This window comes from Manis javanica, chromosome 4, assembly GCF_040802235.1.
Source record: "Manis javanica isolate MJ-LG chromosome 4, MJ_LKY, whole genome shotgun sequence".
Classification (NCBI taxonomy): Eukaryota; Metazoa; Chordata; class Mammalia; order Pholidota; family Manidae; genus Manis; species Manis javanica.
This window is the reverse complement of record NC_133159.1, coordinates 136,630,372-136,656,774: the sequence shown is the minus strand read 5'-3', so window position 1 is coordinate 136,656,774 and position 26,403 is coordinate 136,630,372. Positions and strand designations below refer to the sequence as shown.

Sequence of the window (26,403 nt, the reverse complement as noted above, 5' to 3'; positions counted from 1 at the left end):
GCATCCGAGTCTCTGACTGGTCCTTATGATCTCAAAAGTCTTCTAAACCATCTTCTTGGCTCCTTCCTACTCAATATTCAAAATTCTAGTCTGGCATTACCACTGCCTCCAGCAAGTCTTCTTATATTAGCAACCCAGACTCTTTAAAAGAGCTATTCAGGATTCAAGCCGAGCCATACTAGGACTCCCAAACCAGGAGGGACCACTCTCATCCTCCCCATCCTTGCTGAACATCCACATCCGCTTGACGCACTTGCAATGTGCCTGGAAATCTGCCCGCTGTTCTTGCTCAGCTTCCAGCCTGCCTGCTGCGACACAGGGAGTGCTGTGTCAAACTTGCAATTAACTAACTACTGTACTTAAGCTAATCTCAGCCTAATTAATGGCTGCTCGAGCCTTCGGTGCTGATAAAGCAGGACTGTTCCTGCTCAGCGAGCTTTGCTTTCTCTAGACTCAACCGTGTCAGAACAAGAATGTGGCACCCATCCAGCCTCCTTCAGAGCCAGGGATTTCTTAGCTCAACCACAGGGGGACTGAGCCTGGAGATGAATTTGCATTTTCCAGCTTTCTAGGATGCTTGGGAGGTGCTGAGCAGCAGTCACAGTGAACTATTTGCCAGACACATTTGCTTACACTTAGTCAAACAAACACTTTGCTGGCAAAAACTTTTTCAAACTTTCTATTCATTTCCTTTAAGGATTCAGTTGATACAATCACACAATTTTTTAAAGTATGCAAAATTAAAATTTCCCCATTAATAAAATATTACATGCTGATCACAGATTTAGCAAATATAGAAACATGAAAAGAAATCCTTGCTTCTAAAGGTGACCTCTTAAGTAATTTTGATAGATTTCCCTTTTTTTCTATTTTCATTCTCAATGTTTGCATAGTTTTGATCATTCCAAGGATGCAATTTTAAATCTCGATTTTTTATTAATATTTCCTAAGACCCTCCTTTGCCTGCTGCAGATGTCTATATGCATCTTGAATATAATAAAATAGTAAGAGCTCAGATGGAACATTTACTATAGTCTGTGTCCATATTCCTATGTCATATGTATTTTTCAAACTTGAATTTGTACACCAATCCTGTGAGGTAGACACTACTATACCCATTTACCCATTCATACACTGAGGCTCAGAGAAATGAAATAACTACCCACGTTCACAGGGCTTGTGAACAGCACAGGTGCAGTTTAAATTCAGATCTTCTTAGATCCTAAAGCCTGCTGCTCTCTTAACCACTAGGCCTACTGCAGCCTAAAAGCACTTTGACCAGTTCTCTCTACACAAGAGGATTTTTCACATATTCAGGCACATGTGAGAGAAAAATTAATAGATTTTAATAGATAAATATCTACTTAGAGTTCAAGCATCTTGGGGATTCATTTTTACTTCTCAGTAGGTGGTTTTCAGTCCATTTCTTTATGAGATTGATAAGGCAGAAGCAAAATAAAATGGGAGAGTAGGGATGACTGTCATCAATTTAAAACCTCATCTTCACATTCACATTATCCTTTCTCTGATTTTATGATGATGATAATATAATCCTTAATGGCTATCAATAGAACAAGGGCTTGGGAAACACAGAGTTAATTTGAGTCTTTACGGCCACTGGCTGTTACCCAAGTCTTGCCCAAGTTCCATACACTCTTAGTCTCCTCATCCACAAAATAGGAATAATCATGCCCATCCTACAGAGATAATTGCTTTAAGTCTTAAATGAGTTTAAATGGGTCAATAGATGTAAAGCGTTTCAGACTGTCATAATTAGCAGAGTGTTATAAATGGTAGGTATTTCTTTATGTAAGACTGCACATTTGGGGTCTTAGCTTTTCTACCATTCACTCAGTTAAAACTCTGTTTTTACTAAGTACCTATTCTGAGCCTGTCTTTGAGCTAAGTTAGAGAGTTGTGAAGATGAGAAGTTTTGACTCGACTTTGTAGTTCTCTCTCTTCTGAGAGGTCCAGACACTGCGAGAGAAAATAAGCCCCAGGCCATGGCAAGCGCTCCCATCCCAAGTAACTTCATGGACCGTGAGAAGGTGTTCCTCCAGCCCAAAGTTCCTGCATGCAGCCATGGTGCTGGGTGAAGCATTTGGGGCTTGAGAACTCCCCAAACATTTATTTCCTTATTTGCATTAATTACAACTATAGCCAGCAGTCTACCGAAGAAGAGTCTGAAACTGTTGGCCCCGTGTAACTCCCTTTACTCGTAGCTCAAGTTCTCCTAAGCCCTTCTCTGTGCATAAATCCTTGCTGAATACCTCCCTGGACCCGCTTCCAAAACAGAACTGGGCAGAACATTGGCTGCTTGTATTTGGTACTGATTTCTTTCATTAATGTGTGGGTGGGCTCCTTATTTCAATATCGTTATCATAGGGTGGTTCCAACACCAGGAGACAGCTGCATTATACCTACCTTCTGATTCCTCCAGACTAATGCTGCGCACACGTGTGGCTGATTTCACTTTGTGATCAAAAGGGCATAAACATACAGCAGTTCCCCTTCCTTATTTTCTCATGTTCTGTCTGTCTATATACTGTTTTTCTACATTCATGTATTCATGAATTCATGTATCTTATTCTACTTCCATTAGCCAATATGGATCAGTTTTCCTCATTGATATAAAGCATTTCCATGGTGATCAATAACTGCCTATTCAGCAGAGTTCACCATGTAATAGGGCAGACAGGCATAAAATCAAATACAGAAAACATCAGTAGGTAAAACAGTCTTATATATGACCAGTATGCCCTCAGTAGAATGGTGACATGGAGACTGGTAGTTAATTCTGCTTGGAGCAATTAGGAAAGGCTTTTCAGGGAGGTACAATTTGAATTGTTCTTTATGATACAGTATGAGACTTCCCATCACCCCCCACAAACAAAGGAAAACAAAACAAAATAAAACAGGACTGCGAGAAGGTTAGCCCAAGGCCAAAACATGTGCAAAGACGTGGAGAGCTGAACCATCATGATGAACCAAGTGACTACTAGGCTCTTCGGTATGGTTAGAACAGGAGGGTGGGGCTGATGGATGGAAGACAGGAGGGAAACACAGGTTGGAAGCCAGATCATAAAAGGCTGTGGGACTCTAAAGCCTCAAACTGTAGGTGATCAGGGCCCTTAAATAATAAACTAGCAAAACAGAAATCTGTAATTAAGACAGCAATCACTTAGTGAACCCAAAATAATATGCCAGGCTCTGTGCCATGCGCTCAACCTACATTTCATGTAATTTCACTGTTGGAGATTAAAGGGAATTGTTGGGGGATATCATATGGGATTACAGTTAGGGACCCAGGAATGCCTGGAGCATCCCAAGGAAATCTCCCCACCCTACTGAGACCTTCTAACATATATGATGCACACTCCAAATTCTCTGCTCTCCTCCACATTTTAGAAGGATTGCTGGTGACTGGGTGTGGACAAGCTTGGAGGAGGTAGAAAGGGAAGCAGAATACTTTTGCATGAGTCAGGGTAAGAAGCACCTGGATGAGAGAAGTGGCCATGGAAGGAAGGGAAGGAAACAGACTGGTCAGATATTTAGGAGACGTCATGCAAGACATTTATGAATCCAAAGTGAAAGGTGGTCAAGAGGGAAAAGAAGCCTGGGCTGCTGACTGAGCTCCCAGGGCAACCGGGACAGTTCTGGGAACTCTGAAGCTCTCTTTCAGAGAACCTCCAGAAGCCCGGCTTATCTCATCTTGCCACTTTTTGAAAGCTTCCTCCAAATGTCAGGACCCACACTGTGCCCTCAGCCCTCCCCAGTAACTCCCACAAACCCCGAGGCGATATAACTGCTCTCTCAAGCTTCTCATCACCTTTGATTTGCCAACCAAGTCCTTGTCCTCCACTAATCATTCTTCTAGATGCAGCTCAAGCTCTGCCATTTGTAGCCTAGCCAGCTGCAGCCCAACCCAGAGCCGATGCCTCCTGAACTCTTGTGGCACCATTTGTAGAATGATGGTGGATTGATTTTTACTTTACTTTTGAATCTCTGGTGCCTGGTACAGTATGTGATGCATAGAAGGCGAGTGAATGAACTTTGTATTTAAGTTTTCCTGCACTTAAGTTTCTTCGCATGTGAACAGATGATGGGAAGTTCTATCTTGGTGCCTAGTTTTGATGATATGATGTGATTTTTTAAAAAAAGGTTAAAGTGTCTTGCAGGTCGCATTGTGCAATGCGCACAGAAAGGAGTATTACTGGCCTCATCACCATGCACATGCACATGGTTAATTTTATGTGTCAGCTCAGTTGGGTCATGGGGTGTCCAGACACTTAAGTCAAACATTACTCTGGGTGTGTCTGTGAGGGTGTTTCTGGATGAGGTTCACATTTGAATCAGCAGGCTGAATAAAGCAGATGGGCCTCCCCGGTGCAGGTGGGCTCCATTGCATCAACTGAAGGCCTGAAGAGAACAGAGAGCTGACCCTCCCCTGGATATGAGGGAAGTCCTGCCTGAGTGCCTGTGAGCTGGGACTTTGGTTCTTTTCTTGCCTTCAAACTTGACCTGATAAACCAGCCCTTCTTGGGTCTGGAACCTGCAGCTTTCAGATCGGAACTTTGACCTCAGAATGGAACTATGCTGCTGGCTCTCCTGGGTCCCCCTTGCCAAATGCAGATCTTGGGACTTCCCAGTCTCCATAATCATATGACCCAAATCCTTATAATCTCTCTCATATATGTATACACACACATACACACATACATACACATACATACATACATACATCCCTATTTCTTTGGAGAACCCTGGACCAATGCGTGGCTATTCCTAAAGCAGACATTCAGCAATTCTTCCCCACTAGGAAGCTCTTACTGAGAACCAAATCATGGTAAACAAAATAAACACTATTCTGGGGAACTTGGCCTAATACAGGGAACAGGGATTGCCATGGACTGGGCATGGCAGGGCTGGGTAGGGTGAACACCAAGACCAGAGGCACAACCCGAATTTCTACCAAGGGAAAAAACTCAGAACTGTCCTCAAACCCAAGCCAGCAGCAACCACTGGAACAGCAACCACGGAAATGAGATATTGGCAACTGTACGAAGACAAACCACAGGGCCACAGCTGAGGGCTCTAGCTTGTCATTCTGTGGCGCATTTTATCAGGATGCACTCAGATTCTTACATCATAGCATGAGAAGTGGACACTAAAAAAGCTGGCAAGTAGCACAGTGATGGGCATCTGTCAGATACCAGGGAAATCAGGAAAAGGTTCCAAGATGTAGGGCAAGTTTTGGCAAGTGGCTCAACATGAAAGCAGTAAGAACAGTCAGGGTGTCTGGAGCCAATTTTATTTTTTTAATCTTTACATACATGCATGTACATACTCTTTTATTATTATTTTTTTTGAGGGCATCTCTCATATTTATTGATCAAATGGTTGTTAACAACAATAAAGTTCTGTTTAGGGGACTCAATGCACAGTCATTAATCAACCCCAAGCCTATATTGGAGCCAATTTTTAAATGCTAGCTCCTACCTGGTATAGCAGCAGGAGGGACATAATGTCTTATAGAAGTCAGAGAAACCAAGGACTCTGAAGGAAAGTCTGATATTTTTCTTCATTTAAAAAAATATTTGAGCCTATACACCCACTTTCCAAACAGTTTTTCTCTAGAAACCTGTGCAAGAATAGCCCTGGACTTGATATGGAAGTGGGTGCTCCCGACACAGCTTCAGATGTATTTGTCAGTCCACAGCCTGCCCCGAAACAAAATACCTGTGAAGCCGTGAAACCACCCATCCCTTGGCCTATGAGGGCCTGGGGAGTCATGTCCACAGACGGCAGAGGTGCAGGGGAAACAGGAGCAGACTGCCTGACCTGAGGGGAGGCTCTGAGCAATGGGCCCTTGCACACGCAGGAAGGACCACATATACACAGTATCAGCCTTGCTGTGAAAGAGTGTGCAGAGCTGACAGAACAGCTGCCTGACCTTGAACCAATCATACAAGGCACAGATATGACTAAGGTCAGGCTAGGGGACCAATGTTGGGTCTGGGCCAAACCACCTGGTGGAGCCAGGTGAGAATTACTCAGTTTCAAGGTCACCTGTCAAGAAAGGTTATACATAATACATCAGGCAAAGTGCACAGTTCAGTGCTCTGCGTTGACCTTCATGAATATATCTTCTTGCTGAGGTACCTGTGCTTCAGCAGAAGGAGGTACTATCTTCTAAAAGAAGAATTTTTTGCAGCATCATGTATACCACTGTCAGCTATGAAATACTTGCAGATTTATATAACCTCTCTGATTTCTTTTAAGTAGAAATTAAAGTACTTTGGGAATTGGTGATAAAAATCCCAATTTAATCAAGATTAAGGAAAAAGGAATGTGTTGATTCATTAATTTATATCATTAAAAAGGCCAGAAAAATACAAAAGTCAGGCAAGGCCAGATCCTAGGTTTCAGTCAAAATAGGTAAGATTCTGTTGTTCTCTTCAGTTCTCAGGTAGCGTTTTTCCATGTGAAGAAAAGACCCCACATCCATAGTTTATTTCCAATGAGAAATAAGTCTTTCCAAAAATTCCTGCAGAAGCTTCTGGGAAAACAGACTTGTCCGGTGTAGACTGTATTTCTATATCCCTAAACAAATCACGTTAGCAAGGAGAGCAAGATATTCTTATGAAAAGAGAGACAGAAGAAGAGGAGGGCAGTGCGAAATGGGTGCCATGCAGAGAAAAGGGACAGATGCTTTCTTTTCTTTGTTTTCAGGACCAGATGAAACAACAACTTGAAAACTGGGTTGCAAAGTGAAAATTCTTATAAAAATTCAGAGACATCTAGCACTTCACTTAGTGTAGTAAATGTTAATGTTTTATTTGCCATTGTCCACAAATAGCTAAGAGATGAATGTGGGATCTCTTCTTGAATTTTCTCTCCACGTTGAATAATAGAAAGATATAGCTTCTGGAATAATGAGGTCTGAGTTCAAACAGGAGCTTCCCTCTGTTAGCAGATACACCATCTAGGGCATGATATACTAGTTCACAGGACTACAAGGAGGATTAAAAAAACATAGTATGTGGAAGTACTTTGTACCCAGAGAGCTGTATGCAAACATAAGAGGAAATAATAAGAGTTATGAAGGCAGGCTGCTGGAGAAATGGGCAAAGAGCAAACAACTAGGATCTGAGAGTTCCCCCCAAAACCTGAGAGGCAGCTTCAAGGCCTGAGGTGGAAAGATCGGTGGGTCAGTGAGACAGAACTCTCCAGAGTGGTCAGTCACAGAGGCAGGGGCAACCAGGGCAGTCATGGGTGCCAGGGTCTGCAGTAGAGAATCTTGAAGCAGAGAAAAGACCAGGCTTGAGAATTCTCACCCTTGCCAGCTTCTCTCCATCCTCCTCTGTCACTCTGGCCCTACAGCCTCCACTTGGCTTCCTTTGGGGAAAGTTCAGGAATGAAAGGACTCCAACAAAATAAGGGCTTTCTGGAAAGCAGAGCATATTGCTAGCACCTCATTACCCAAGAGCCAAGGAATTCTGGATAGTCCTGCTCCATCCAGACCTACCTTTAGGGCAGCTGGGAAGGCCAAAGGAGGAGATTCACGGGGGCAGAGGGGGAGCTGAATGATCAGGCTACATCAGACTTGGATTAATCTTACCTGCTGGATAGAAAGAAAGAGAAGCCCAATTTCTGGTCACACGTCACTTAATTCACTGATTCAATTGAAATATTGCATTCTTACAACATTCCATTGTATTGCTCAGTGGTGTTCGGTTAAAATATATTGGGTCCCTACTCTGTGCCAGGTCCCATGCAAGGATCTGGGGCATGAGGAGGAGTAACTCATGGCCTCAGCCATCCAAGGAGCCAAGGGGCTGGGCCCAGTGCCGCAGGATGAGTCCTGTGACAGCCCTGAAGCACAGGTGGGTCTGAGGGCCGGAAGGCTGGCACCGGAGCCTGTTGGACGGCACGTTCCAAATGCCTCCTGAAGGAGGTGGTCGCTATGCAGAGTTGTGTTATCCAAAGGATGTGGGAAGGCCATCCTGTGGTAAAGAAATATGACCAGCAGAGCACCATGTGTAGAGAGAGAAAATATTTGTTTTGCTAGAGGGTAAAGTGAGGTGGAAAAAGGTTCAGGGGGTTCTAACCCAGCTAAAACATAGCTTAGCAGTTAAGAGCATGGAGCCAGATTGCTTAGGTGTGAATCCTGGCTTCTCCACTGACTAGTTGTGGGACCTAAAATGTGGGTGTGTTTTATGCTCAGTTTCCTCTTCTGTAAAATGGGGGATGATATAATTGCCTATCTTAAAGTGCTGTTGAATTAAAGGAACATACTATGTATCATTATATATCTTTATTTTAGCAATTAGATTATAGCCTTAAAGGTACTACCCTATATCCAAGGGATTTCTCAAGCTCTGGAGAATTTTGTCTAGTGTTAATCAAGGAGATCCAAATGTGTAGATTCAAATCCTAGTTCTGGGCCTCAGCATCCATTTCATCTTCAGCAAACAGCAATACTCTATTAGCCTCAATCTTCTCATTTATAATACAAGGGTGATAACATTCACCTCTGAGGGTCCTTGTGAGGGCTTAACACAATAATGCTTGGAAATGGTCCATCACACAAAAGAGATGCAATAATTCCCTTTTCCTTCCATGAGGAATCAGCCAACACTGATTCTTCCCTATGTCCTGAATAAGGATGTGAATCCAAAGAAAGAGCCAGAGAGTAATTGTCAAATAAGTTCCTGAGATAAAACCTGAAATAGGAACTGACGTTGAATTTGTCATGAAAGCCCAGTGAATAGATTTATCATGATTTATCCAGACACTGATTTGCTTGGGCTGATCTGAAAATGGTGAAAACTGTCTTCTTCCACGTTGACCGTACACTCAAGTCACGGGCACAACCAATACAGGTCCCTTTTGTGTAGATACATGGTGCTGAAGTTGCACCAACTGTGGTCACTCACCTCGAGCACAGCCTTGGGACCCCTGTACCAGCTGCAAGAAGTCCCAAGGTGTGTCTCTCTCTGCCTGAAGAGGTGTCAGTTTGAAGATGACCTTGAATGAGTCTAGCTTCTCTGCTGAGATACTCAAACATCCCCCCAGTTGTAGACTCACCTGAAGCGAAAATCCATTTACAATTTACCCAGTTGGGTAGCCAATTTCTCACATGTAAAATACAGAGTTTAGACTATCAGAGATTCTTAATGAAAATATACATGGGATGGAAGGAGGACTTGGGAGATGTCAGTATTTTCAGGGAGGGCAAGCCTCCTGGGGATTCTGATAGCTGCTTTCCTACAGGAAGGAAAGAAGAGGAACATGGTGTGACTCTCCCTGCCCCTTTCCAGTCACGGAGAAGCACATGTAGTGAGAGCTGTTTTTCTTTTTTTTCTTTAAGAGAAAGGAATATTATCAGAAAAATGTGCTTCCATAGCTGATCATCTGACACCCTTTAAATGATCAAAATTAAGGATATTTAAAGCATGCTTTAATCATTGATTTACAGTTAGTTTTATCCTGTCAGGGAGTAATCCCCCTTTTCTTTCCTTTTTTTTTGTTATCATTAATCTACAATTACATGAAGAATATTATGTTTACTAGGCTCTCCCCTATACCAGGTCCCCCCTATAAACCCCTTTAGCCACTGTCCATCAGCATAGCAAAATGTTGTAGAATCACTACTTGTCTTCTCTGTGTTGTACAGCCCTCCCCTTTCTCCCACCCCATTATGCATGCTAATCATAATACCCCCTTTCTTCTCCCCCCCCCTTATCCCTCCCTACCCACCCACCCTCCCCAGTCCCTTTCCCTTTGATACCTGTTAGTCCATTCTTGGGTTCTGTGATTCTGCTGCTGTTTTGTTCCTTCAGTTTTTCCTTTGTTCTTATACTCCACAGATGAGTGAAATCATTTGGTATTTCTCTTTCTCCACTTGGCTTATTTCACTGAGCATAATACCCTCTAGCTCCATCCATGTTGTTGCAAATGGTAGGATTTGTTTTCTTCTTATGGCTGAGTAATATTCCATTGTGTATATGTACCACATCTTCTTTATCCATTCATCTACTGATGGACACTTAGGTTGCTTCCAATTCTTGGCTATTGTAAATAGTGCTGCGATAAACATAGGGGTGCATCTGTCTTTTTCAAACTTGAGTGCTGCGTTCTTAGGGTAAATTCCTAGGAGTGGAATTCCTGGGTCAAATGGTAAGTCTATTTTGAACATTTTGAGGAACCTCCATACTGCTTTCCACAATGGCTGAACTAATTTACATTCCCACCAGCAGTGTAGGAGGGTTCCCCTTTCTCCACAGCCTTGCCAACATTTGTTGTTGTTTGTCTTTTGGATGGCAGCCATCCTTACTGGTGTGAGGTGATACCTCATTGTGGCTTTAATTTGCATTTCTCTGATAATTAGCGATGTGGAACATCTTTTCATGTGTCTGTTGGCCATCTGTATTTCTTTTTTGGAGAACTGTCTGTTCAGTTCCTCTGCCCATTTTTTAATTGGATTATTTGTTTTTTGTTTGTTGAGGTGTGTGAGCTCTTTATATCTTTTGGACGTCAAGCCTTTATCAGATCTGTCATTTACAAATATATTCTCCCATACTGTAGGGTACCTTTTTGTTCTATTGATGGTGTCTTTTGCTGCACAGAAGCTTTTCAGCTTAATATAGTCCCACTTGTCATTTTTGCTGTTGTTTTCCTTGCCCAGGGAGATATGTTCAAGAAGAGGTCACTCATGTTTATGTCTAGGAGGTTTTTGCCTATGTTTTTCTCTAAGAGTTTTATGGTTTCATGACTTACATTCAGGTCTTTGATCCATTTTGAATTTACTTTTGTGTATGGGGTTAGACAATGGTCCAGTTTCATTCTCCTACATGTAGCTGTCCAGTTTTGCCAGGACCATCTGTTGAAGAGACTGTCATTTCGCCATTGTATGTCAATGGCTCCTTTGTCAAATATTAATTGACCATATATGTTGGGTAAATTTCTGGAGTCTCTAATATGTTCCACTGGTCTGTGGCTCTGTTCTTGTGCCAGTACCAAATTGTCTTGATTACTATGGCTTTGTAGTAGAGCTTGAAGTTGGGGAGTGAGATCCCCCTACTTTATTCTTCTTTCTCAGGATTGTTTTGGCTATTCAGGGTCTTCGGTGTTTCCATATGAATTTTTGAATTATTTGTTCCAGTTCGTTGAAGAATGTTGCTGGTAATTTGATAGGGATTGCATCAAATCTGTATATTGTTTTAGGCAGGATGGCCATTTTGACAATATTAATTCTTCCTAGCGAAGGGCATGGGATGAGTTTTCATTTGTTAGTGTCCCCTTTAATTTCTCTTAAGAGTGACTTGTAGTTTTCAGGGTATAGATCTTTCACTTCCTTTGTTAGGTTTATTCCTAGGTATTTTATTCTTTTTGATGCAATTGTGAATGGAATTGTTTTCCTGATTTCTCTTTCTATTGGTTCATTGTTAGTATATAGGAAAGCCACAGATTTCTGTGTGTTAATTTTGTATCCTGCAACTTTGCTGTATTCCGATATCAGTTCTAGTAGTTTTGGAGTGGAGTCTTTGCGGTTTTTTATGTACAATATCATGTCATCTGCAAATAGTGACAGTTTAACTTCTTTTTTACCAATCTGGATTCCTTGTATTTTGTTTTGTCTGATTGCCGTGTCTAGGACCTCCAGTACTATGTTAAATAACAGTGGGGAGAGTGGGCATCCTTGTCTTGTTCCCCATCTCAGAGGAAAAGCTTTCAGTTTCTCGCTGTTCAGTATAATGTTGGCTGTGGGTTTATCATATATGGCCTTTATTATGTTGAGGTACTTGCCCTCTATTCCCATTTTGCTGAGAGTTTTTATCATGAATGGATGTTGAATTTTGTCAAATGCTTTTTCAGCATCTATGGAGATGATCCTGTGGTTTTTGTCTTTCTTTTTGTTGATGTGGTGGATGATGTTGATGGATTTTCGAATGTTGTACCATCCTTGCATCCCTGGGATGAATCCCACTTGGTCATGGTGTGTGATCCTTTTGATATATTTTTGAATTCGGTTTGCTAATATTTTGTTGAGTATTTTTGCATCTACATTCATCAGGGATATTGGTCTGTAATTTTCTTTTTTGGTGTGGTCTTTGCCTGCTTTTGGTATTAGGGTGATGTTGGCTTCATAGAATGAGTTTGGGAGTATTCCCTCCTCTTCTATTTTTGGAAAACTTGGAGGAGAATGGGTATTATGTCTTCTCTGCATGTCTGATAAAATTCCGAGGTAAATCCGTCCGGCCCGGTGGTTTTGTCCTTGGATAGTTTTTTGATTACTGTTTCAATTTCTTTGCTCGTAATTGGTTTGTTTAACTTTTGTGTTTCTTCCTTGGTCAGTCTTGGAAGGTTGTATTTTTCTAGGAAGTTGTCCATTTCTTCTAGGTTTTCCAGCTTGTTGGCATATAGGTTTTCATAGTAGTCTTTAATAATTCTTTGTATTTCTGTGGAGTCTGTCGTGATTTTTCCGTTCTCATTTCTGATTCTGTTGATTTGTGTTGATTCTCTTTTTCTCTTAATAAGTTTGGCTAGAGGCTTATCTATTTTGTTTATTTTCTCAAAGAACCAGCTCTTGGTTTCATTGATTTTTGCTATTGTTTTATTCTTCTCAATTTTATTTCTTCTCTGATCTTTATTATGTCCCTAGAGAGAGCTTTTTTTTTTTTATAGCAATATGAATAGCACAGGGGAGGAGGAAATGTTGAGAACTATTGGATTACAGTATTTCCGAGAGCTTTGGCAAGCTCCCGGAAAGTGAGGCAATTGAAAGGATGCGAGTTCAGATGCTGGAGAGCTGATACTCAAATATTCATTATATCCTTTATAGTAAGAGTGAAAGGTTGGTCAAGTTGGCATGGCCTCAATTTCTCCATCTGTAAAATGGGAATGATGATAACTATCTCAAAGAAGAGAGAGATAACTATCTCACAATTTACAGAGTTGTGTCTATAAATCACAAACTGTATTAACAAAAAGTAAGTGCTCACAAATGTTAGATTCCTTTTCCTTAACATACCGAATTTGTGATTCAGTGAGTGAGGTTACAGACATGCATATTTTCCCTCCATATTAGGAAGGACTTTCTAGTATTCAGGGTCCCAGCAATGGACTAGACTTCTTCACAGGAAGCTGAGACCCCCAAACCCTGTTGTCTCTTGCCATTGCTGGAAATATTCAGACATGACTCATACTCTGCTTTTATGGCTGTTTTAAAAGATGATGAGATATGAAATTGGATTAAATGCCATTTAAACTCAAAGACTCTAAGATTCTTTGAAAGTCTCCTAATTTTCAAAATTTCCTAACAGATAAACAAGTTGCCTCTGAAACTTTCACAGGAGTTCCTAGTGAGACACCCCTGTGACCCAGACAAAGAAGATCCTCAAATATGAGCATGATCAAGGAAAGGTTCTACTGACATTATTTAACCTCAAGGGCATCCATCCCCTGGAGGCACCATTGAATTAATTTCTTTAGTGTGTAAAAATGGAGATTACACAGTGTCATGACTGTCAACTGAAAAAAACTAACAGAAAAAAGTATTCAGTGAAACGGTTGCTCATTTACATGACCTCAAAACAACCAGTTTGACCTCTTGTTCTCTGTGAATTGACTAAAACACACGTCAGTATTCATTAGAGTGAGGGAAAATAATCCAAGGAGTCTTTGAGGTCGATGTTGCCTCTTTTACTCTGAAGGACAGAAGGCTTCATAATGAAGTCCCAGCCTTCAGCCCCATCCCCGCCCCCTCACACCTGTATGTCCTTTGGCTAGTTATGCCCTAGAATTTCAATTTCCTCATCTCTAAAAGAAAGACAGACTTTTAAACACTTTGTAGAGCTGTTGTTGCATTCCTTGCAAGATGGTACAGCCACTTGGAAGGAGAGTTTGCAAGTTTCTTACAAAACTAAACATTCTTATCAGATAATCCAGCAATCGTACAAAACTAAACATTCTTATCAGATAATCCAGCAATCCTAGGGCCTGGTATTAACCCAAAGTTGTAGAAAACTTATGTCCACATAAAAATCTGCACAGGGATGTTTATAGCAGGATGTTTATTCATAATTGCCAAAACTTGGAAGCAACCAAGGTGGTGGGTGAATGGAAAAATAAATGGTGGTAAATCCATCTAATGGAGTATTACTGGTGCTAAAGAGAAATGAGCTATCAAACCTTGAAGACATAGAAGCACATTAGTAAGTAAAAGAGGCCACACTAAAGATGCTACGTACTATATGATTCCAACTATATGACATTCTAGAAGAGGTAAAACTATAGAGACAGTAAAAAGATCAGTGATTGCGAGGCATTGGTTGTAGGGGGAGAGGGAATGAATTGATGAAGCACAGAGGATTTTTAAGGCCCTGAAATTACTCTGTATGATTACAATGACGGATCCACATCGTTATGCATTTGTCCAAGCCCATAGAATGTACAACACCAAGAGTGAAGTCCAAGGACTCTGGGTGATTTGATGTGTCAATGTAGGTTCAACAATCATAACAAATGTCCCTCTGGTGGGAGATTATGATAATGTAGGATCTGAAGAATCAAAAGTTAGCATAAGTACAGCCATCTTAAGGCCTAAATACCACCCCCTAACCCAGAAGAAGCAAAATCATTAGAATCTTGAAAAACAAGTTAGTTAGCCTGTGTCAATTGTAGTGACCTTTCTGTGTCAATTGTAGTGACCTTTAGTTAGCTAACCGTAAATCAGTTAATCATATACGCCTAGCTTATCTTACTAGAACCACCCTAGACATTCCGTAGGTGATCTCATCTAATCAGATCCCAGGATGTGGCGCCAGCAAAAGATTTATGAGCCTATAGAAAAAACTCTGTATTGTAATTATGGAAAATTTTACCCCTTTTGAAAATACTATAAAACCTTCTGCCTTAGTGTGCTCGGGGTCCTCGTTGAGACCTGCTGCGACAGGCTGACTTGGACCCCAACTAGTTGGCTTCCGAATAAATTCCTCTTGCTTGTTGCATCAGAAACGTCTTTGGTGAGTGATTTGGGGCGGCGCCTTCCTCAGGGGAATCCAACAATAACAGGGGAGGCTGTGCAAGTGTAGGGGCAGTAGCATGGGAAATCTTTGCACCTTCCTCTCATTTTGCTGTGAACCTGAAACTGCTCTAAAAAGTAAGTGTCTCTTGAGTCCCTACAGTTCTGCCAAGGAAGGGAGCTCAAAGAAGTGGAGCAGACATCTGGGACTTCTCACTCTGCGATGTCCAAAGCAGCTCCACATTGGTTTGGGATTCCTTTTCAAGAAAGGACCCCAAGATTTCAAAAGCTGAAAACCTTTAAACTCTTTTATTTATCTATTCCAGGTATTCACAAAGTTTATTCTATTTTACTAAATGACAGGCACTGATTTAGACCCTGAGGATATACCAGTGATCAAGGCAGACAAAGTCCTGGCCTTCATGGGGTGACGTTCTAATGGATAATGCTCACAGCACTTTGGAGGAAATAGAAGGGACAGTGCTCATTATGTTATTAGAGGATTAGCTCCAAGAAACCAGTAAGTGCAGTTGCCATTGGGACAACATGCGAAATCTGAGGAGAAGCCAAATCTCTTTTGTCAGGTTTCTCAGGAACGGGTGCCCATCTGGCCAAAAACGCTTTTGCTTTGGGGAAAGAGAGTTGTCACATGGCCAGGTGGGCTCCAGTGGGCCACTCCAGGCGTCCCTGCCCAGGCTGGGGCAAGAGTCCCCCTGCCCAGTTACTTGCCAAACATCCTCTGTAATATGCAAAATTCACTCTTGATTCTCTCAGCGTTTAATCTGCAAACAAAGCCTGTCCAAGAATTGCCTTGAGGCAGTTTTTCCTATGGGGCATTTCCATTCCATGCCCAAGACTATTTTTTCTCCTTTTTGCCATACCCGTATTCTTTTTGTCATTATTTACTCACTATCTAGGTTTAAATCTACTCACATTTTAGTCAAATAAATTTACTTGGACAGGAATCTCTAGTAAATACAAAACCAGAACCACTTTCCACAAACCACAAGGCAGGCATAGGGAATAAATACTACACAGAGAGAATAATGTTATTAAACTCTCAAGTGCTGCCTGCTAAAGATTCTGAGCCCGAGGCAAGCTTGCTGTTTGTTAAAATGTGTGAAGGCAAGGGTTCAAATGCTGCTAAAGCTATGCGGATACTAACCCAGGGCCTTCTGCTTACCTTAGTCAGAAATACAGAAATTGAAAAAGGATGATCTGTCTCCGGATGTTGCTCGATGGCATCTAATTCCATGGCTACATCCACCTAAACTCATCTCCAGTCCCACCAGTGCTGGGTACCCCAACCCCTCCTGGACAACCATTTCTAGGGAGCTTGCCTTTTGTAGACCTTAACATGAGGCTCTGTGAATATTAGTTCCTTAGATCCAGGAGACAAGCCCTGTTTAGGCTCCCACACATCATCCAGCCGGGAGCCAGGGATGAAGTCTCCGTGTCTCAGCTCCAACCCACGCTTCTGCGCTCTGCTCCTGATGTTGAGGCCTGGGCTCTGCAAACCACACAGCTCCCTTAGCAGAAGGGTTCTTCTTGGGTCAGGCATTTGGGGGATCCTGCTTGGAAGGAGGAGGGAGAAGGGACCACTCCCCCCTGCTCACCTGCAGTTTTTGTCGGTTGTGCCCAGCAAAGGCCTCTTCCCTGCAGGGCCTTAGTTCTGCTCTCCAGCCTTTTTATGCATATCCGGGATCAGCCTCATCACCCACCTCAGGGATGCCCTGGGCAGCCAGTCTGTGCCCTCCCCTTGGGCCATATGCATATCTGCACCCCACCTTTCTGGGGATCTTCAACTTCTGATGGGCCTTCATCGACTGGGCAGCACTCTCTCCTCTGAGGGCTGAGTCCCTGCTGCTCACAGGCCCTCCTCCAATTTCTTAGGTTCTAATGACCCAACCTGTCCCGCTGTCCCTGCAGCCTCAGCGTCAGCAGCTGCTTCCTACAGTTACTATCTCTGTAACTAAATGACAGTTACTCGGTGCTCCTTTTGGGCTTTGTCAGTTCTCCAACATCTGTGTAACCAATTCCTTTGACCAAATTCTCCTGGTTGAAATACCTAGTCATTTCTGTTTCCTGACTGGAACCTGACAGACAGGCTTTTGTTTATGTCCTTTTCACCGTAGGAGCGCAGTAAGGACACAGACCATTATTAGGCACTTAACTGATGCCTTCTGAGCATTTCCTTCTCTGCCCATTCATTACCAGTACTGATCACCCCTTCCTAACTCCACCCCCCTGAAGGCAGAGAGCTGTCAACCTGATTGACAAGCACCCCAGACATTGCCTCTGCATCCTTCTCTAGTGGTCAGGGTACCAGGAGCCATGCCCTCTTCTGCATCTCCACGTCCACCAGTGTTGAATCAGTATCTAGCCATCGTTCTTCCTCCCCCACAGACAACTGCAAACATGTGGCTCCTACAATTTTGATTCATAGGAAAACAGGAGCCTCACTTGGACCTCCAGGGCTAAGCCTGAGAGCTTAATACAATGTTTATCGTGAATCCACACACTGGGGTTTACCAGGGGCTCTATCTGCTGATGATCGAGTGGAGCTGTGACATATCCTCCTATTGGTTTTTACATGTTTTGCTTCCTTAGGAACTTGGTGAAAACTGGAATTGTGCTATTTTCTATTACTGCATGACAAACCACCCCAAAACCTAGTAGCTTGAAACAACCACTTATTTGCTCACTGCTCTGTGGGCTGGGCAATTTGGACAGGGCTCAGCTGGGATGGCTCATTTCTATGCCACATGGTGTCAGCTGGGCTCATTCATATGTTTGTGTTCAGTTGGCTGCGGTGATGGGGGTCTCCAGCTAGTTAGTCTGAACATCTTCATATGGTGGCCCAATCCCAGAAGCACCAAGAGAAAGAGAGCAAGCCCTAATATGAAAGCCATTTTCATGCCTTGGCTACCATTCCATTGGCCCAAGCAAACCAAGTCACATGGCCCAGCCCAGAGTCAGTGTGTGAAAGGACATAGGTGGTAAGGCCTTGTGCGATTTGGGCCATGCTTCTCTCTCTGGTTTTACCACTAACTAGCCTCCCTAACCCCAACCAAATCTCCTCCCTCCTGCCTCTTACCTGCCACACTCCAATCCTATCTTAAAATCTAGACTTGTGGAACTCACTGCTTTCCCTGGCTTCTCCATGTTTATTTATACCTCCAGGTCTTTTCCCCAGCCTCAGGGTCCCATTTTTCACTACCACCCACCTCTCCTCTGTTTCCTGTGACTTACTGCTGGTCATCTTTCAGCATTAAATGAAACTTCCTGCTGGAATCTTTCTGCCAATCCCACGAGACCATGCAAACTGTTCCTAAAATGTGTTTCAATGGAACTAACTCCTGTCCCATATGCAATGTGGAACTTGTTGGTCTGCTTATCTGTATGTCCCCCAGAAATCATGCACATTGGATAAGGAGAGGGCTCCTTTTCTGTGAACAAAGCCCACCAAATTTATTCTCCCTAAACTTCCTGAGTAAAGAGTTCCCTAGAATAAAAGAAACTAGTCTGTTTCTCCCTTGCATTAAGATGGTGTGAGAGATGGGCATGCCCAAAAAATTAAGACGTGGCACTTTTCCATCCTCTCTGAGCTCATGTTTGGTTAGTGAATGCACCCTGCAACTTGTTTCCTGAATTTCAGCTGTTCTCTTCAGAAAGCAGTTGACCTGTCATAAACAATTACTCTAATATGCTCCCTGAAGGCGTAACTAGCATGGAGAAAAGAACATTTAGCTGCTAAGATATTAATATTTTTTCCCACCTTCCAATGATCTTATATTTATAGACATAAATGGGAAAAATTGGTCCACGTGGCACAGTAATAGGAAGATAACTCAGACATGAAGACTAGAATTTAACAGCTCAAGAGTCATACTCAACAGAATCCTCAGTATTTCCACTTACAGGACACATGCTGTGGGGCAAATCCAGGAGTACTTTAGTGGATAACCGTTGTCTGACCTTCAAGAGTTGGGAGAACATGGTGCTTTTGATCATCAGGAACCCCTCACACACTGTCCCACCACCCCAAACACAGAGTGGCAATAATAGAAAAATTGATAATAATTAGGTAATCTAAAATAAGATTAAAGATAAGTAATCTAAAAATCTATCCCCTCCACACCAAGTGGCCATTAAATTTGGGTGCCATACCTTGCTTACAATGTACACACGTGACCTTGTGCATAAAAGATACTTAATGTATACATGATGAATAAACCGCTGATATTGGCCAGCAGTAACACGGAGTCCATATTCAAGCCTGTGTCTAGTGTGTAAAATTACAGACATGAGGCATATCTTGTGGAAGGTGCTTACCAAATATTTGTTGAATGAATGAAAGCAGCTTAGGCCCTAGGGAAGGCCGTAACTTCCAATAAAGTCAGATAGCCCAGGGGTCAGCCTCTTCCTCTTGACATTTTCTCCAAAGTCAGTCAATTATCCTTGAAACCTGACCCAACACTGTGCTTCTGATGATCCCCAAATATATTAACAAAGGAAAAAAATAAGAAGGTCACCCAGGGAAATAAATCTTATGATGGTATGCTTTGAGACAGGGATTTGATTCAATCTGGCACATCCAAGATAGAAACTTAATATGCAACAATGGAAAACCAGTGGAAATGCCTCTGGGCAGTGACATGAGTCCTGCCTATTGCTTCTCACCCCAACCCCCCAACATGGGAAGATACAAGGTCATTAGAACATCAAGGCTGGATCTGAATAGAGACCAACTAGGCTTTGCCTCTTCTACTGCATTAAACCACAAATTCAACTCAAGATGGATAGGGTAGGCAGCACATGGCACAAAGCAAAGAAGTTCTGTGCTGCAGGTTGATAAACCTGGGTTCAAATTTAGGCTCTCCAGATTACAAATTCTAGGAACTGCATAAAATTATTTCCCATTTTCAGGCCTTTGTGTCCACATCTGTAGATAGCTATAATAATGCCTAAGATTATGATAAACAGTGAAAGAGAAACTGGTTTCTAAGGAGCAGAGCCTCAGGGGGCAAGCTGCAATTATCGTTACTATGAAGACAGAGCTCTCAACTGTAGGAAGTCAAGATCTGATCAGAGAGACAGACCCATTTTTAAGCTGTAATTCCTGGAAATATATATTTCTAATCCATCTGTCCCTTGAGTGATTTTCAACTGTTATTTGTTCATTGGACAAATATTTCTTGAGTATCTACCATTAGTCAGATAATGTGCTAGGCCTTGAGGGGTGTGGGAGGCAGAAGGGAGACCATCACCCTCCTCGCGGACCTTCTAACTGGCCGGGCACCGACCTGCAGACTCACACAGACTGGATGTTGAGAGCTTTCTGAAACAAATCCCATTTGACCACCCCCTATTTCTTTCTCGAGTCTTAGGATCACCCTGGTTATCTTAACTGACTCATCTTTGAAGGCATAGAGTTGGCAACACGTGGGCAAACTCTTTGGCTTTTCTTGTGCTGCAGAGGTTATATGAACCAAAGGGAAGATGAAAACACACCTGACCGTGGGGGTACAGAGAGGCTGGAGTCTGGAAGGACAAAAAGCCTCAATGATATGCGGCATTCTTAGTCTGAAAGTTTTCAGAGGCATTAAAAATCCAGTTTAGATAAAGGAGCTCCCATCTTTAACCTGGACTGGATCATTAGACTGAGGTTTTAGGAAGAAGACCTTTGTAGAGGAAGGCATGGGTCAATGTGGCCCCCTTCTCTAAAGTCAAGATGAAAAGGAAAGAGAATTGGTGACCTCTTAGCTCAGAAATATAGGCAAAGAGATGAAATCATCATCTCAGCAATTAAGTCACAAACAACTCCGGGAAATAGAAACGTGGGAGAGGTGAAATTCTGGGTTCTTTTTTCCATTGGCTTTTTCATACAGATCAGCAGTGGAAAAACTTTAAAAACAAACAGAAAAGAAGAGATCACTTCCTTGGGAGAATCTGAGAAAAAAGTATGAGTACATGGTGTTTGACTTTGCAGTCAGAGAAGATTCCAGGCAGAAGCCCGGCAGTGCTGCTGGGAGGAGGGGCGGACTCATGCGCTGGGGGCTGGCCTGGACCAGCAGACACCCTGGGCGGAGCCTCGGGACGACCCCAAGAGCTCTCACGACAAACCAGCAAAAGCCATCGAGGGCTGCACCCTCGCTGCACAGAGGACGCTGAAACTCAGCAGTCTGGGCTGCCGTCCCCTGCCAACACTGTCTCCTGGACCCAACTTCCAGGCTCCTACGAGCCCCCTTCCTGAATAACTTCGAACATGGTACCCATCCTCTCTTAAAACAGGCCTGCAGAGCCCACTTTTAGCCAGAATCCTAAGTCAGTGTGGCAAGAATCCTCTAACTGTGATTATCTGATCACCTGCCACATCCTATCAAGTTCTTCATCCCCGGCCTTTGACAATCCTTGGCTGCTTCCAGCAAGAATCCTGTAAAGTTGGTTTAGCAAGAATCTCCCTATGTTTGATGTCCATCCACAGATCCCCCTACTCTGCTCATTGGCTATAAATCCCCAGTGTCTTCCTTGTACTTGGAATTGAGCCAGATCCCTCTGCCCTATTGTGAGAGTCTTGGCATCTATCACAACAGTTCAGAATAAAAGCTTCCTTAATGTTTTAAAAGTGTGAGAATAAAATTTTTCTTTGACACAAACTCCAGCGACTCTGCAGGATAAGAACCAGAGCCTGGGACTCTTCCACCCAAACACTCAGGTTTACAGGTTGGTTACACCATTCTGCCCATTGTCTGACACAGGTCCTGTCTTGTGGCTCACAGATGAGCCTTCTGGCAGGCATCCCTACCTGAATGTTTCCCCATTGCAATCCACCTTCCACAGTGCAGTCCCTGTGGTGTTCCTAGAGCATCCATGACAGGGTACACTGAGGTTCCAAGGACAGGCTCTGGAAGAGCATTCTGGAAGGCTGAGCTAATTCAGCTCACATACTGGAGAGCCACATGCAACCAGATGCAGCTCTCAGATGTGCTTGTTTGGTCCACAGAGATTAAGTTAACTGGCAACATTAACAGGGAGAATCAACTTGGAGAGGTAGCTAAAAGTCTACATTTCTTCCATGGGGAAAAAAATGGAATATCTGGCAATTGTGGGCCAGCATTTCCAAAAGGTAACAGCCCAGTGTAGCATAGTAGCTCTCCTAGATGATGCATGTGCTCCCCAGTTTGTCCCAGTCCCTGCCATTCCCTATCGCTTCACACCCACCCCACTCTACTGGGTTATTGTAACTGACTAAATGGTGAAGGCATGTGAGTTGGCAACAGCTGGGAAAATTGACCCTTTCTGCACTGTGTGGGGTATGCAAGTTAGAGGGAAGAGTTGAAATTCACCTAGCAATGGAAGAGAGGTCTCTTCATCTAAGCCATTCCACCCCACACTTGTGGTCTCAGCCAAAATATCATCTCCTCCAGGAAGTCTCCCCTGCCCCTCAGATCTTGTCAGACTAATGGACTGGTTAAGAGTGTGGGCTGGAATCACAAGGCCTGGGGCGATCCCCAGGGCCACCACTTACTAGCCGTGGGCTTTGACCCAGTAATTTCACCCGTCTGTGTTTCAATGTCTCCTTTCAGTATTAAATTAGGAGACTAATGTTGTAAGCATGAACTCAGTTTGAGCATAAAAATCACAGCACAGTCCCTGCCATATCATAAGAATTCTACAACTGTCAGTTATTGTCATTATTGTTATGATTTTCCTTTATTACACTCTGAACGCTTGGAGCTATTTGTTCAATATCAGCATTTGCCACTAGCCTTCAGGAACCAGGAGGTTCAGTGAGTGTGTCTGTCTTGTTTACTGCTAAATTATGACTGCTGAGCATAGCACATCAAAGACAGAACAGATTTTGAATGAGCGAAATCCATCAATGAATTGAAAATCTTCAACAGAAGTGACACCAGACCCCTCCCAGAATATCTGTCATGTTTTCTTTTAAATCCTCAGGGCCAAGCACAATTTCAGGATTCTAATAGACAGGAAATAAATATATTTTGGATGAACAAATGACACCTTTTTAGGGGAGATGGAAGAATAGCAGAGATAGGAAATGAGATCGCCAAATATGTGCAAAAATGCCAGGAAATGTTTGCAATGAAAAACATTTAACATCCAATGAAAATCATCTATGATAAAGGATCTTGCCATGTAGCTACCTATGGAAACATAGAAAGGAAATACAGTGTGGCTACCAACTGATACGTTCCAGACAGGTTAGGCCAGGTCGTGATGTGGGGGAGAGAGCAAAAATAAAGACTACACTGCTTAAATCAATGAAGTTTTCTTTCTGCTCCTGCTATCTGTGCAGTGCTGGTCTGTGGGGAGTCTCTGCTCCCTGAAATCCTCCAGGCACCAGCTAATAGAGGCTCTCTCATTTTACAATACTGCCATCTCCATATATGGCTGCAGGATTTGCAGCAGCAGTGAGAGGAGCATGGGGAATCACACACCCTGCAGTTCAGGCAAAAAAATAGAGCCCTGGGTTATTTTGGCTCTGATTTTGAGTCAGTGCCACTGGATCCCAATCTTTTGTGCAATTCCTAGCAGACAAAGTCTTTGGAAGTAGAGTGGGAGTGAAAATACATTATTTTAACAGCTGGTACCAGAATTTTTCTTGTGCAGGAAATTGGCTTTTTTTTTTTAAAGGGAAATACCTTAGTAGGATGCTTGGGGTAAAAGTGGGGACTCTGAAAGAATGAATGTTGGCAGGAGCTCTGGAAACAAAGAAAAAAAATCAGCCATTCTCCATGAGATAAAAGAGAAGAATATAAAGGAGAGTACATCTTTCTTATTCCTATGAAGGGCAAGGTGGTTAGGAGAGTGAAGCAATGTGCTTGAGATATAAACTGTGTCCCAACTTCCTTCTCTTACATACACATCTTCAGTAAAGTCAACCAGTGCAAAGATGACTTACTCTGAGCCTATTGCGTGTGAGCGTGTGGGTGGAAGACTGAGTTCCTATTGGGGCTGAGCATGTATGTGACAGAGACACCATGCAGGAGAGGCTGAGATACCCTGTAACGTAAGGAAACCAAAGACCGTGCCAAAGGCAGCAATGGGAAATGTTAAGCCCTTGGGAATTGTTAGAAATCCTGAACAATATTTTGAACTTCTGGACACCAGGACAGAGGCCAAAGCCCACCCCAGGTTAATCACAGAGGTGGGATGACTTTGGCTGGAACACTTCTAAGTTAAACACTCATAAAGACATTCCAAGGATTAAAGATGGTGGCGTGAGAGGAGAGACAGAAGCTTCCTCCTAAAACGGGATACAATTAGAAAATTTAATTGGCGCAACTAATCCTAAGAGAGCAACAGGAAAGACTACGGCATCAGACTGCACACACCTGGAGAAAAGAGCAGACGTCAGCGAACGGGGTAACATACCAGAGCTGTGGCTCCGCGGGACCTGAGCCCCTCCCCCACCCCAGCTGACAAGCGGGAGGAAGACAAATGGAGCAGGGAGGGAGTGGAAGGCTTGGGACTGCTAAATACATAGCTCCAGAGATCTGCTCTGGGAGCACAAACCTACATTTCATGGTGCTTTCATGAGACTCACATGACTACTGGGTTGGAAAGTTAATACAGGCAGAGTTCCTGGGGAGACTGGGATTCCGGCTGCTTGTGGAAAGCAGGGATCCATATCTGGCTGCTCCGGGACAAAAACTTATACCTGTGTGACCGGCCCACTGGCTCAGGCAGTGGAGACAGGAACAGCAGCCAGGAGGCAGGGAACAGCTCTTTCCTACCCCCAGGCACCAGTACCGCTCCCTTGCTAACTGCGACATCACTTCAGGGCCTCAGCAGCTCCAGAATAGAGCTTCTGGACACTAGAGGGTGCCATATACAAACATGAAACACCAAAGGAACCTTCTCCAGAGTAAAATCATTAATACAACTCCTGAGAAAGATTTAAATGATATGGACCTCGTGACTCTTCCTGAAAGGGAGTTCAAAATAAAAATCATCGACATTCTAATGTAGGTAAGGAAAGACATCCAAGAACTCAGGAATGAATTCAGGTCAGAGATCCAATCGTTGAAGAACACGATGGAGGGTATTAAAAGCAGGTTGGATACAATATTATCGTATTAAAAGCAGGAGGAGATGATAAATGAAACAGAAGCTAGAGAAGAGGAATACAAAGAAGCTGAGGCACAGAGAGAAAAAAGGATCTCTAAAAATGAAAGAATATTGAGAGAACTATGTGACCAATCCAAGCGGAACGATATTCGCATTATAGGGATACCAGAAGAAGAAGAGAGAGAGAAAGGGATAGAAAGTGTCTTTGAGGAGGTAGTTGCTGAAAACGTCCCCAGTCTGGGGAAGGAGATAGTCTCTCAGGTCATGGAGATCAAAAGAACAGCCAACACAAGGGACCCAAGGAAGACAACACCAAGACACATAGTAATTAAAATGGGAAAGATCAAGGATAAGGACAGACTGTTAAAGGAAGCCAGAGGCAGAAATAAGATCACATACAAAGGAAAGCCCATCAGGCTAACATCAGACTTCTAGGCAGAAACCTTACAGGCCAAAAGGGACAGGCATGATGTATTTAATGCCATGAAGCAGAAGGGCCTGGAACCAAGATTATGTTATCTGGTGAGATTATCATTTAAATTTGAAGGAGGGATTAAATAATTATCAAATAAGCAAAAGCTGAGAGAGTTTACCTCCCACAAGCCATCTCTGCAGTCTATTTTTGAGGGACTGCTATAGATGGAAGTGTTGCTAGGGTTGGATAGCTATCACCAGAGGTAGTAAAACCATGGTAGGGAGGGTGGAGCAGCTGATTCTGAGGCAAATGCAAAATTAAATTGACTATCCCCAAAGTCAATCAAGGGATAGACAAAAAGTACAGAATTTGATACCTAATATATAAAGATTGAAGGAGGAAGAAAAAGGAGAAATAGAAAAGAACCTTTAGGTTGTGTTTGTCACAGCATACTAAGTAGTTAAGTTAGACTCTTAGATAGGAAGGAAAGTAACCTGGAACCTTTGGTAACCACAAATCTAAAGCCTGAAATGGCAATAAGTACATACCTATCGATAATCACCCTAAATGTAAAAGGACTGAATGCACCAATCAAAAGACATAAAGTCACTGAATGGATAAAAAAATAAGACCTATCTATATGCTGCTTACAAGAGACTCACCTCAAAACCAAAGATATGCACAGACTAAAAGTCAAGGGATTGAAAAAGATATTTCATGCAAGCAATAGGGAGAAAAAAGCAGATGTTGTAGTACTAGTATCAGACAAAATAGACTTCAAACAAAGAAAGTAACAAGAGAGAAAGACATTACATAATGATAAAGGGCTCAGTCCAACAAGAGGATATAACCATTATAAATA

At 42.8% G+C, this 26,403-nt stretch overlaps 1 long non-coding RNA gene across 4 annotated transcripts in view; it reads right to left on the bottom strand.

The window, feature by feature from the left end:
- Positions 1–5,301: 5,301 nt before the first annotated feature.
- LOC140849066 (uncharacterized) overlaps positions 5,302–26,403 on the bottom strand; it is a 59,918-nt gene continuing 38,816 nt past the window's right edge. Inside the window, exons 1-3 of one of the 4 annotated variants that reach the window (XR_012130558.1) lie at positions 9,794–26,403; positions 8,940–9,270; positions 5,302–7,621 (exon numbers count right to left, since the gene is read on the bottom strand). The exon at positions 9,794–26,403 is cut by the window's right edge and continues 38,816 nt beyond it. This is a non-coding gene — a long non-coding RNA (uncharacterized lncRNA). Of the gene's footprint in view, positions 9,271–9,793 lie in introns of all 4 variants that reach the window. The other 3 variants (XR_012130556.1, XR_012130557.1, XR_012130555.1) reach the window with 3 other exon arrangements.